This window comes from Pseudophryne corroboree, chromosome 1, assembly GCF_028390025.1.
Source record: "Pseudophryne corroboree isolate aPseCor3 chromosome 1, aPseCor3.hap2, whole genome shotgun sequence".
In the NCBI taxonomy this organism is placed as follows: Eukaryota; Metazoa; Chordata; class Amphibia; order Anura; family Myobatrachidae; genus Pseudophryne; species Pseudophryne corroboree.
Genome location: NC_086444.1, coordinates 1,026,075,895 through 1,026,088,919, shown reverse-complemented (window position 1 = coordinate 1,026,088,919; position 13,025 = coordinate 1,026,075,895).

The window sequence follows — 13,025 nt, the reverse complement described above, 5'->3', positions numbered from 1 at the left end:
GGTGCAATGAGGTAGCTGGATGACTAAGCTAAGCAACACAAATGTGCGGCACAAACACCTTGCCATTCTAGGAGTGGCACTACAGTCTCAGACAGGATGGCACTTTTAAAAACTAGGCCCCAAAGAGCACATCATGCAAAGAAGAAAAAAAAGGTGCACCGAAGTTGCAGGGTGACTAAGCACACCTGGCCCATCTAGGCCCCAAACAGCACATCATGCAAAGAAGAAAAAGAGGTCGCTGGGTGACTAAGCTAAGCGACACAAGTGTGCGGCACAAACACCTGGCCCATCTAGGAGTGGCACTGCATTGTCAGACAGGATGGCAGATTTAAGAAATAGGCCCCAAACAGCACATCATGCAAAGAAGTAAAGGGGTTCACTACGGCTGGCCGGCGGTCGGGCTCCCGGCGACCAGCATACCGGCGCCGGGAGCCCGACCGCCGGCTTACCGACAGTGTGGCGAGCGCAAATGAGCCCCTTGCGGGCTCGCTGCGCTCGCCACGGTACGGGCACGGTGGCGCGCTACGCGCGCCACACTATTTTATTCTCCCTCTATGGGGGTCGTGGACACCCACGAGGGAAAATAAGTGTCGGTATGCCGGCTGTCGGGCTCCCGGCGCCGGTATACTGAGCGCCAGGAGCCCGACCGCCGGCATACAGAAGACCACCCGAAGTAAAGAGGTGCAATGAGGTAGTTGGATGACTTTGCTAGGCGACACAAGTGTGAGGAACAAACACCAGGCCCATCTAGGAGTGGCACGCAGTGGCTGAATGTCGAAAGTGGCCCGCAATGTTTTGGGCGACCGACAGCATCTCCTGCATGCCCCTTTTATTTAAAAAAAAATTCTGCACCACCAAATGAATTGTATGTGCAAAACATGGGACGTACTGGAATTTGCCCAGATGTAATGCACACACAATATTGGTGGACTTATATGGCAGTACCCCTGGACTTATACGGCAGTACCCCTGGACTTATACAGCAGTACCCCATGACTTATACAGCAGTACCCCTGAACTTATACGGTTGCACCACTGGACTGGACTTATACGGCAGTACCCCTGGACTTATACGGCAATACCCCTGAACTTATACGGCTGCACCACTGGACTGGACTTATACGGCAGTACCCCTGGACTTATATGGCAGTACCCCTGGACTTATACGGCAGCACCACTGGACTTAAACGGCAGTACCCCATGACTTATATGGCAGTACCCCTGGACTTATATGGCTGCACCACTGGACTGGACTTATATGGCAGTACCCCATGACTTATACGGCAGTACCCCTGGACTTATACGGCTGCACCACTGGACTGGACTTATACGGCAGAACCCCTGGACTTATACGGCAGTACAAGACATCACCACTGGACTTATGGCAGCACAGGACACCACCACTGGACTGATGCAGCGCAACACAGCACCACTGCACTGGACTGGACTTATACAGCAGCACTGGACTTATGGCAGCACAGGACACCACCACTGTGACTGGACTAATGCAGCACAAGACACCACCACTGGCCTGATGGCAGCACAGGACACCACCACTGGACTGATGCAGCACAACACAGCACCACTGCACTGGACTGGACTTATACAGTAGCACTGGACTTATGGCAGCACAGGACACCACCACTGTGACTGATCTGATGCAGCACAAGACACCACCACTGGACTGATGCAGCACAAGACAGCACTGGAATGACACATAAGAGTAGGTCGCCACCCCACGCGTCACACCACTTTTCCGCACAGACACTGAGGAGAAATGTCCTCTCGCTACACTCTACAGGACTGGAGTGAAATGGCGGCGACGTGCGGCTCCTTATATGGAATCCAAAACCCGCAAGAATCCGACAGCGGGATGATGACGTTTTGCCTCATTCTGGTTTCCGAGTCTGGCGGGAAGTCCCGAGTTGGGCTCGGAACGTGAAGTTTGCGGGGGTTTGGTTCACAGGGAACCGAACCCGCTCATCTCTAGCCTGAGAGGGACTTTAACAAAATTCAGCGGTAAGTGCTATTATAGTGGGTGCCATCAACACATTAACCCATGGCTCCGGGTACTTTCCTCGGAACCTATGGGCTAATGTGCTTTAGCAGCAAATTTATCACACATGGAAAAAAGGGTATGTAATTGAATAGCCTCTGCATAAAAGCCCAAAGCTACCATCCTTTTCCTCTTGTGGTAAATGGTAATTCAGATCTGATCATAGATGTGCTAAATTTAGCACACCTACGATAACTTTCTCTGACATGTGGGGGGACGCCCAGCACATTGCACAGTGATAATGATTTTGCACCTGCTGAGTAGCTCCCTGCCAGTGCAACTCCTGTGCGCTGGCAGGCGGCTACCTGACGCGTCCTGAGTCCCTGCAGCTGCATTTGATGTCACACAGCCGCGGCGGCCTGCCCCTGCAACGATAGTCTGGACACGCCTGCGTTGTCCAGACTGCACCCCGCCAACGGCGTACTAACGCCATTGGCACTCCCCCTCCTGTCCCGCGATCGCCTCTGCCTGTCAATCAGCGATCGCAGCCCTTAGATGCTGTTAGCATCTCACTGGGCTCCTGGGATGCGCGTGCACACTCCGCAAAGGGCTTCAGACTGCGATCACTGCCGCTGCAGCAAACCAGTCTGAATTAGGCCCTGAGTCTGGTCCATAGAGTTCCTTCTGAGTCTGAGAGTAAATAATTACATAGTAAAGAAAATGATTGTCTCTGGTCACTGTTGCTTTTTTGGAATAGTATTTGGTCACCAATCATCGTCCATACAAACAATATTACACTGGGCTGAAAATATTACATTCTTATTTTTATTGAGGAATAGAGATGTGCGCTGACCCCTGTGTTTTGGTTCTAATTCGTTGCAGGTATGGGCTTTGGTTTTGCCAATCCGCCCTCATGAGTTTTAATTTTGAATTTGTTTGTTTAATTTTTTTTTATAAAAACAGCTAAATGACATAATATGAGCCCTTTTGTTCCTACAATATTAGTAACCTCAATGACATTCATTTCCATTCATTTTGAGTCAAGTCTGAATTGACCACCTCACAGCTCATAATATTGTTTTCATCAATACTGGCAAAAGGCTGCAGCAGGCTGCCGGGTTACTAAGCAACAGAGCACCAACACAAACACAGGGCAGTTTATAGCAAATCCATGAAACATTGCCAAACAGCAGTGGCAGAAAAGAAAAGCGATGCAAGATGGAATTGTCCTTGGGCCCTCCCACTCACCCTTATGTTGAATATTAAAAAGGACATGCACAGTTTAAAAAACCAAGCACATCAGTGACAGCGTCTGCCACTTTTGTGGCTGAAGTACTTGATTTGTTTGGGCCCCCACAATCCAGTTTTTTGGAAGGACTACATCTGATCACTAATGAGAAGGTTGATGATAAGGATGTTGGCATTGGAGATTGCATGGGCTGGTCCAAACTGCTGGTCGCTGATACTGGACTGCTTGTTATTATTTTACAAATTATTATAATTTTTGTAACATATATTTTATGAACTCACTGCAAATTATGTAACATGGAAGAGGTGCCTAGATGTTTAACATCCCTACCTCTACTAACTGTAGCCTCACAAATGCAGCAGATGCCTTTACAAGCATTGTCAAGCTTTCGGTAAAAATAATCCCACACTCAAGATGTGTTTTTTTTTGTTTTGTTTTATGACTAGACAACATAATGGCTTTATTTTTTTATCACTGCTGCCACTGGTGGCTAAATTACACAAACAACATTATCAGCATCCTCGTCCTCATCATTCTCATTAGCATCAGATAGTACACAAGTATCCCCCCATCTTGTTCCACTTCCACACTAGCATCCTCAATTTCTATTATGTCATAATCACCATCTTTACTTATATTGCTCATCCCCACATTTGCAGATGGTGCACAAATGGTAGAAGGAGACTTCTATATGAATACAGTATCAGAACAGTCAGGCTCACACATAGCACTCGTTGACACACTTAGACTCTCCTCAGGGATTTATGACATTTCTGAACACACAGTTTATTCTACTGCCTTTGTTGGGGGGGGTCATTCACCGCTGCGGGTTCTGGGGTCAGTCTGTTGCCGGCACGGTTGCTCGCGGTGATGCAGGTTCTGGGAGTCGCGAGTGCGGGGACATAATGGCAGGAGGCGCCTCTGTGTGTCTGCAGTATAGGAGGTGGCCATGTTGGAGACCAAATGCAATACCTGTGAGCACCTGTGGGTAAGTGTTAGCCAATCCTGTGCTTGTGCTGCCTATAAGTAGGCTGGGATTATTTCAATCTTGGCCAGTGCTTTGTTTAAAGCTACTCTGTACCCTAGCTCTGTGCTCTCCCTGTGGATTTCTGTGTGATTCCAGTGGTCCATATATCGCCTCCGCTCCCATAGGTCTACCTGCAGTCTTCACCGCAAGTGATCCACCAGCTCCCTGCTGTGCTGTCAGTCAATCGCTCTGCAAGTGGCAACAAATGGATTCCCGGAGTCCCGTGAAAGGTTACCCTGTTCGTTCAGTGACTGCCTGCTATAATCACACAGCGTGTGGAAGTTTCTACTTAATCCTGGTCCTCATTTACTCATCTCTCAGTTAAGCCATTACTCACCGTTGTCTTCTGCTGCAGCTCTTCACAGTGTTTCAAGTTTAATCTTCACAGCCTGAAAGTACTTCTTTCAGTATTGTATCCTCATTTTTGCATCATTCAAAGACAATTCTTCACAGTTCTCCAGTTCAGCCTTTAAGCGTCAGTAACAAGTCTTCACAGTTATTCATCTTTGTCTACAATGTCCAGTTAACACTTCTTTACAGTCTGGCCCCAATCATTGCTTAATTTTGGACAATTCTTCACTGATCTTCAGGCACGTTTTATCCTATTCATATGAACATTTCTTCAATGCATCTTTAATACAGATCCTGCTTTTTTTTATGCCATACATTGCAGTACGTCAGTTTATATATGGTGTCTAATAATTGTCTTTTAACTCCTTACTGGAATTGTAGCTTTCTAATAAATATATGAAAAGGAACTTTCTTCGTCCTCCCTGTTTTCACCATACTCCGGCACCAACACCTTCGGTTGGTCCAAGGTTAACGGATTCACAAAATCAGTCGGTCCTAATAGTAAGCACTGGCCCCATGGATCCGTCGGGTGACCAAACCACAGGAGGTGGTGCTGCGGCAAATATTATTTCCCGTCTGGATAATCAGGAGTCCATACAGACACAAATAGTTCAGTTTATGCAAACTATGGCGAATCGCTTGGATGCTCTTCATACAGCTATAATAAAACTACAAGTTCAAGTTCCAGCTCCAGTGGTCTCTGCTTCCACAGTGGTTCCCCCGGTGATGGTGGCAGGTGCCTATGTCTCGTCTGCAGTTGCCTTTGCCAAGCAAGTTTGATGGGATCCGAAAGCTTTGTAGAGGATTTCTGAATCAATGTGAGATTCAGTTCGAACTGTTGTCTGCTAGTTTTCCATTAGCCCGTTCTAAGATCGCATATATCATTGCCCTCCTGTCCAGTCAGGCCTTGGAGTAGGCGTTGCTGCTGTGGGAGAGGGGAGACCCTATTCTTTCTAATTATAATTAATTTGTGTCATCCTTCCGGAAAATCTTCGATGAACCGGGAAGAACCATCTCAGCGTCTTTGGAGATTCTCCGTCTACGTCAAGGCTCACGCCCCGTTAGTCAGTATATTATTCAATCTCGCATCTTGTCTTCAGAATTAAACTGTAATGAAGAGGCCCTGGTTGCAGCTTTCTGAAATGGACTTTCAGATAGAATCAAGGATGATTTAACCATTCGTGATGTGCCAACTAAGCTGGGCGAATTAATTTCCATCTGTAATAAACTTGATCTACGTTGCTTAGAGAGATCCAAGGTTGAGCAATTTAACTCACGTTCTCAACCTAGACCTCGTTATGATCCTGTTTTGTCTCAGTCCCCTGTGACGACAGAAGAACCTATGCAGATCGGACGCTTTCGTCTTACGGAAGAGGAACGAATTCGTCGTCGACAGGGTAACCACTACATGTACTGCGGGTCCTCTGAACATTTCATTAAGTTCTGCAAACTTTGGTCGGAAAACTCTCGCTCTTAGCTTCTTCAAGAGAGGTTAAGCTAGGAGTTACCTTGGAATCATAATCCGGGAAGGAGCCAACTTTGCCTATTTGTTTGAAAGTTCCGGGTTCTACAGTTAGAGTTTCAGCTCTCCTAAATTCCAGTGCAGCCGATAACTTCATCACTTCAGCCTTTGTCATTCGATCTAAAGTTCAAACCGTGCCCCAGGAAGTAGTAGTTTATGTTACAGCAGTGGATGGAAGTCGAATTCCAGAAGGCATAATTACTCATCGTTATGAACAAATTGTATCCAGCGCCCTGCTTGTGTGGATAAACGTTGTGGCAGCAAAATTGTGGTGGAGGTTAAACCCAATACCTCTTAAGGACATATAACATGAAGATAAACAATTGCGCCTGAATATGTAGTGATGATAATTGTTATACTGAATAACAAATGCCAGATATACACTCTATATATGAAAAATGTGTGTATTTATTTGTTCTAAAACAAAATAGCAGAAAGAAAGAATAATTAGAAAAAGTTAGTGAGTAAATAGAAAATTAGATGAAAAAAAAAATTATATATATATGTATATGAAAAGAATCTATACATATGTATATTTAGGTCTGCAGTCCAGTAGAGTGGAGTGTGGCGTCCCACCTCGTTCAATCGTACTCAAACTTCTACCATAATGTATGGAAGAGCATAAAAACACAGTCCCAAAGGAGCTCACTCAGTATTGTGGGGGTCACGGTAAATGAGTCTGTTTCAACAGCTTGGTCCTTTCTCGAGAGGGGGGGAGGGTTTGAGGTGATCTTCCGACAATGCAGGCAATGCAGGGGTACCCCAGGTGGCTATGCGGGAGGGATGAGTTACAGGAGATAGGTAATTGGTGGCTCTGGACTCGCCGCTCTCAACTCCGTCTGTGGCTGCGGAAGGCGCCCGTGTGAACAGGCGTCTGCCGCCGGCCTGATCCGAGGAGTGCGGTCTTGTCTCTGGGGGGGGAAGTGTCACTTACTTCGAGACCCGGAGCGGGACTGTCCGCAGTGCACCTCCCCACTTACAGAGCCCTTACCTCGTTCTTCTGTGCTCGATTCCCGACTTCCGCTGTCACCTTGCTTCCTTGTCAGTCTTGCAGCTTTTTGTTCAGTTTCACTTTCACTTTCCTGTACCTCGCGGTCACGTGACCTGTTCCTATTCTTCACCAGTCTTCAGCGCCGTGGGTAGTATTTATGTCCAGGGATAGAGAGCTCTGCTGTGTTGATTATACTTGATGAAGTTTGTTTAAAACGGTGTCCTTGTGTTATCTCCTACGCGTGTCGACCTTTCCAGGTCTTCCTCAGGGAGTCACAGACTCCATGAGGAAGACTTAGAAAGGTCGACAGGCGTATGAGATAACACAAGGACACCGTTTTAAACAAACTTCATCAAGTATAATCAACACAGCAGAGCTCTCTATCCCTGGACATAAATACTACCCACGGCGCTGAAGACTGGTGAAGAATAGGAACAGGTCACGTGACCGCGAGGTACAGGAAAGTGAAAGTGAAACTGAACAAAAAGCTGCAAGACTGACAAGGAAGCAAGGTGACAGCGGAAGTCGGGAATCGAGCACAGAAGAACGAGGTAAGGGCTCTGTAAGTGGGGAGGTGCACTGCGGACAGTCCCGCTCCGGGTCTCGAAGTAAGTGACACTTCCCCCCCCAGAGACACGACCGCACTCCTCGGATCAGGCCGGCGGCAGACGCCTGTTCACACGGGCGCCTTCCGCAGCCACAGACGGAGTTGAGAGCGGCGAGTCCAGAGCCACCAATTACCTATCTCCTGTAACTCATCCCTCCCGCATAGCCACCTGGGGTACCCCTGCATTGCCTGCATTGTCGGAAGATCACCTCAAACCCTCCCCCCCTCTCGAGAAAGGACCAAGCTGTTGAAACAGACTCATTTACCGTGACCCCCACAATACTGAGTGAGCTCCTTTGGGACTGTGTTTTTTTAAATTCAATAATTTTTTATTTGAATTTTCAGGTTTTCATGAACATTTCACACAAAAACAAACTTAACATTACATACACACCCAATATGCACAAAACAACTGCACATATATAGGGCACATGGTACATCATTTGTATATAATATCTCCTATATCACATATTCTCAAATGGACTATTTTTGAGAGTGTCACATCCCAAACATAACATTTCCAAAACAGACACAAGCATACTAGAACAAGCACAGTAGAGCTCACTATACCTCTGCAAGGCCGGCCGCGGGGCAACTACCCCCAAAATATATCAGGACAAAGTAAGGAGAAAGGCACAAGGCTAGATTTTATGTATCCTTGAAATATTTAGACTCTATCCACCTGCCCCAAATTGTACACCATTTCCTCTCCACCTTCCTCGCCAGGAACACAAATTTTTCGTGTGCGACAGTTTCGTTGACCAAGGCTATCCAGGCCTTAACTGTCGGGGCCTCACCCGCCAGCCACAGCCGGGCTATACAAACTCTGGCTAAAGCGCATAGGTTGATAACGTATCGTCTGCTAGGTGGGTCTAAAGCTTCCTCGTCCACTATCAACAGGGTACAAAGAGCAGGTGTGCATATGGAAGAGGGGACCCCGTATCACATATAGTGCGTATGACAGCCATCCAGAATCGAGACACACCAGGGCACACCCAGAGTAGATGCCAGAAATCAGCACCCGTGGTTCCACACTTAGGGCACTGGGAGCTGGGAGACCCCCCAATATGTGCTAACCTCACCGGGGTCATATATACTCTATGCAAGATATATAGTTGTATTTGCTGGTACCTGACAGAGGAAGTGGAGATCCGATGGGCTCCCATAGCGGTACTCCATGCATCATCCGACAATATACCCACATCCGATTCCCACTTTCCCCGGAGAGTAGTTAGAGGATCCGCATGATGTAGCTGCAGAATACGACCATATATCTTAGAGACCAAGTGACCCGAGTCCAGCGTTTGCAACATTAATTTGACAGGGGAGTCAACGAGGATCGGAGGGCCACCTGGGAATTGGGTAGCCAAAGCGTGTCTCAGCTGAAGGAATCGATAAAAGAACCCCGAGGGGATATTATGTGCCTGTTGAAGTTGTTGAAATGAGGTAAGGGTCCCGTCACTATATACATGTCCTAAGGAGTGTATTCCCAAACTACCCCACACTTCCCTAACCTGAAGGTGACATAGTTCCGGTAACCCGTACGCGTTATCCAGTGGGGTATCAGGATCAATACCATGGCCTCGCATCACAGAGTGCACCAATTTCCATATCAGGATGGATTGTTTAATCAGTGGCAATGTGGACATTTTGACGCTACCACACAGGAGCAGCTGCAATGGGGAGCCCCCAGGGTAGTCATGGTGCAACATCAGTGAGTGCAAAGCCAGGGCATCATGGTCGGTAATCCACTCCCAGATATGCGCTAGCTGCGCCGCATAATAATAAAACCGGAAGTTGGGGAGGGCCAAACCCCCTATGTCCCGTGACCTGGTCAAAGCATCCAGTCGCAAACGTGCCCGCTTACTAGCCCACACCAGGGAGGAAAGCAACCCATTTATTTGTTTAAAAATCTTCAGCGGGATATAAACGGGAGATTGTTGGAGAACATACAGAAGTTTGGGCTGGAAGACCATTTTTACCATATTTACCCTCCCTGTGACTGTTAAGGGTAGTTTCCCCCATACCTTCACCCGACTACGGAGATACGTTATTTGTGGAGTGATATTTAGGGAGGAGAACTTTTGAGGATCATTAGACACCCAGATGCCCAAGTATTTGAATGAGTCCACCCACCGCAACGGAAGAGCCACCAGTGGGGAAGCAGGAACCTCCCACCGGAGTGGGATAATAAAGGATTTCTCCCAATTAATCAGGAGCCCAGAGTATCGCCCGAACTCAACAATAATTCCCAAGATCCTAGGCATAGACTCAGCATAGCGATCCACGAATAGCAAAACGTCATCGGCATACAATGCCACCCTGTCCTCGCGGGCACCCACCCTGAAGCCAGTGATCCCCGCGTCCGCCCTCAAGAGGCACGCAAGGGGCTCAATGGCCATAGCAAATAGAGCAGGGGACAGTGGGCAACCCTGTCGCGTACCCCTAGATAAAGGAAAGAAATGAGATACGAAACCATTAACTGCCACTCTCGCCGAGGGAGAGGAATACATCAATTGAACATATTTAATGAAGTTTGGGCCTATACCGAATCTACGCATAACTTCCCACAAATAAGCCCATTCTACGGAATCAAAAGCCTTAGCGGCGTCCAACGAAACGACTATGGAGGAGGTGGGGTCCTTACAGGGGAGTTGTAGATGAGTAAACAGACGTCTAAGGTTAATGGATGTCGACTTATTGGGCAGAAATCCCGTCTGGTCGGGATGTATAATGTGAGATATGACTGTATTTAATCTGCCAGCCAGAACCTTAGCCAATATTTTAATATCAGTGGGTAAGAGGGATATAGGGCGATAGGACTCAACTCTCCTAATATCCTTATCTGGTTTAGGGAGAACCACAATCAATGCTTCCGCCATAGATGGAGGGAGAGACTCCTGTGCAAAAATTTGGCCGTACAACTCTAGAAGGCAAGGGACAAAAAAATCCAGATGATGCCCATAGATCTCTGAAGGTATGCCATCCATGCCGGAGGCTTTACCACTAGGGGAGGCCTTAATAGCAGCCATAATCTCATCAGATGAGATAGGCGCCTCCAGCAGATCACAAGCCTCGCTGGATAGGGTAGGGAAGGAAACAGCGTCCAAATAATCGTTGAGATGCAACTGTGTGCACTCCAGTTTAGATTCATACAAGCGACTATAATAGGACACAAATTCAGCCGCCATTTGTGGGGTCTGAGTTAGGGAAATGCCATCAGAATTTAAAATCTCAACCACTACACTAGTAGGTCTGTCACCCCGGGCCAGGGAGGCCAAATACACCCCCGGCTTATCACCCGTAGCGTAAAATGTATGGGAGGAGAAAAGGCGTCTATGCTGAGTCTTCTCCATTAGATAATCCTTCCATTCTCTCTGAGCCGATAACCAGGCTAACTTAGAACTATTTAAGGAATCCTGCAAGTATTGCAATTCTGCGGCGATACTCTGGGCCTCCAACACAATCTCCCATTGCTTATAAAAGGACTTCAAGTTAGCTACCCGTTTAATCAAACTCCCTCGCATAAAGGCCTTAAACGTGTCCCTTAGAATAGAGATAGCAGTCCCGGCACTATTTAACTCAAAGAATTCCCGCCATGCGGCCACCAGGTCAGAACCGTCCCCCATGTGGACGAGCCAGAATGGGTTAAATTTCCATACAGCCTGGCCCCTAGAACAATTAAAATCTAAAGTAAGAGTCAAAGGGGAGTGATCTGATATACCCCTAGTTTCATATCTAATATCGCCCACCCGGGGAACCATGTCGCTCGAGAGGAGGGCCAGGTCAATCCTGGAGAACGAAGAATGGGAGTGAGAGAAACAGGAGTATTGTCTAAGAGACGGGTGTCTCAATCTTCAAGGATCGACCAGGCCCAACCCCGACACCACATTAGCAAAAGAGATATTCCCAGGGCATGCAGTCGACGGAGACCTAGACAGCCTGTCCATCGCCGCGTCTAGCACATTATTAAAATCCCCGAGGCAAATAACCGATATCCCGGGGGAAGAGGCCATGAACCCGGCAGCCCTCTTAAGAACATCACTGGAATAGGGAGGGGGCACATAAACCGCCAGAAGGAGGACAGGGACATAAAGTAATCTACATTTCAGAAACACATATCTCCCCCACGGATCCGTCTGCACAGATTCCAGCACGAAGGGGGCGGTCCGCTTAATAAGGACTGAAACTCCACGAGAGGCAGAAGTGTACGTGGAATGGTACGCCCATCCCACCCATGGCCTTTTTAGCGAAAGAATCTTATTCCCCACCAAGTGTATTTCCATAAGGCAGACCACATCAGCGGCACAAGTTTTAATCTGTCGGAGTACCAAGGACCTCTTAACTTTGTCACTGAGACCCCGCACATTCCACGATAACACTTTAATCCCAGCCATAATGCATCAAATGTAAAATAAATGCAGCACCCCGCGGCCAGCCAAATCCACCATGCTTATGTTCAGTTACCAGATACCAATACTCAGATAGTACAACAATGAACCATGGCCCTCATTCCGAGTTGATCGCAGAGAGACATCGCATCGCAAATGTGCAAAACCTAACTAACTGCGCATGCGCAAATGCGTAAATACGCATGCGCGAGCTCAGCCGTACGACACCGGTGCAAAAATACCACAAAAAAAACCCACACGTTACTCACAAACGAAAACGAGGAGTGGCGGAGGCGTGGCGGAGGCGAGACTTCGCAATGGACCGATATGGGCGTGAAAGTGGGCGTACAGTGTGGGAGTATGCAACTCGCAATGGGCGTGTTTTTCGCAATAAAACATTGTCGCTGTTAAAACTAACATAGGAATCCATAGCAATCTTCACGTAGCAGCCGAGTAGGTCTGCAGTTACTCTGCATTTGCGAAGTGCTGTTACAAGTGTGTATGCAGTAATTAGCAGTTAATTGGAGAGCACATTCATCTGTTGGCCAATTACTTGTTAAATACTGCTCAGATGAAAGTTAGCAAACAGCAATTGTCTGAACCCACATTACATGTTTATTCTACTCACATATAAATCTCACACACTGCCAAATAAGGTTGTTGTTTGTGTTAAAGTTGGTGTGTAAAATGTTTGTAAAGGGCAGGTTTTAATGTGTGTAAGACTACTAACTGCAAACAAGTGAAATTACACAAAATGTTAATTGCAAGCAGCAACATTTTACCTAAATAAACAGACACCCACATAATGCAGCATACACTTAATTTTGGCCAGAAATTATAGTTTTTTTTTTTTTATAATATCTGACAATGTTTTAAATGATGTCCTGTTGA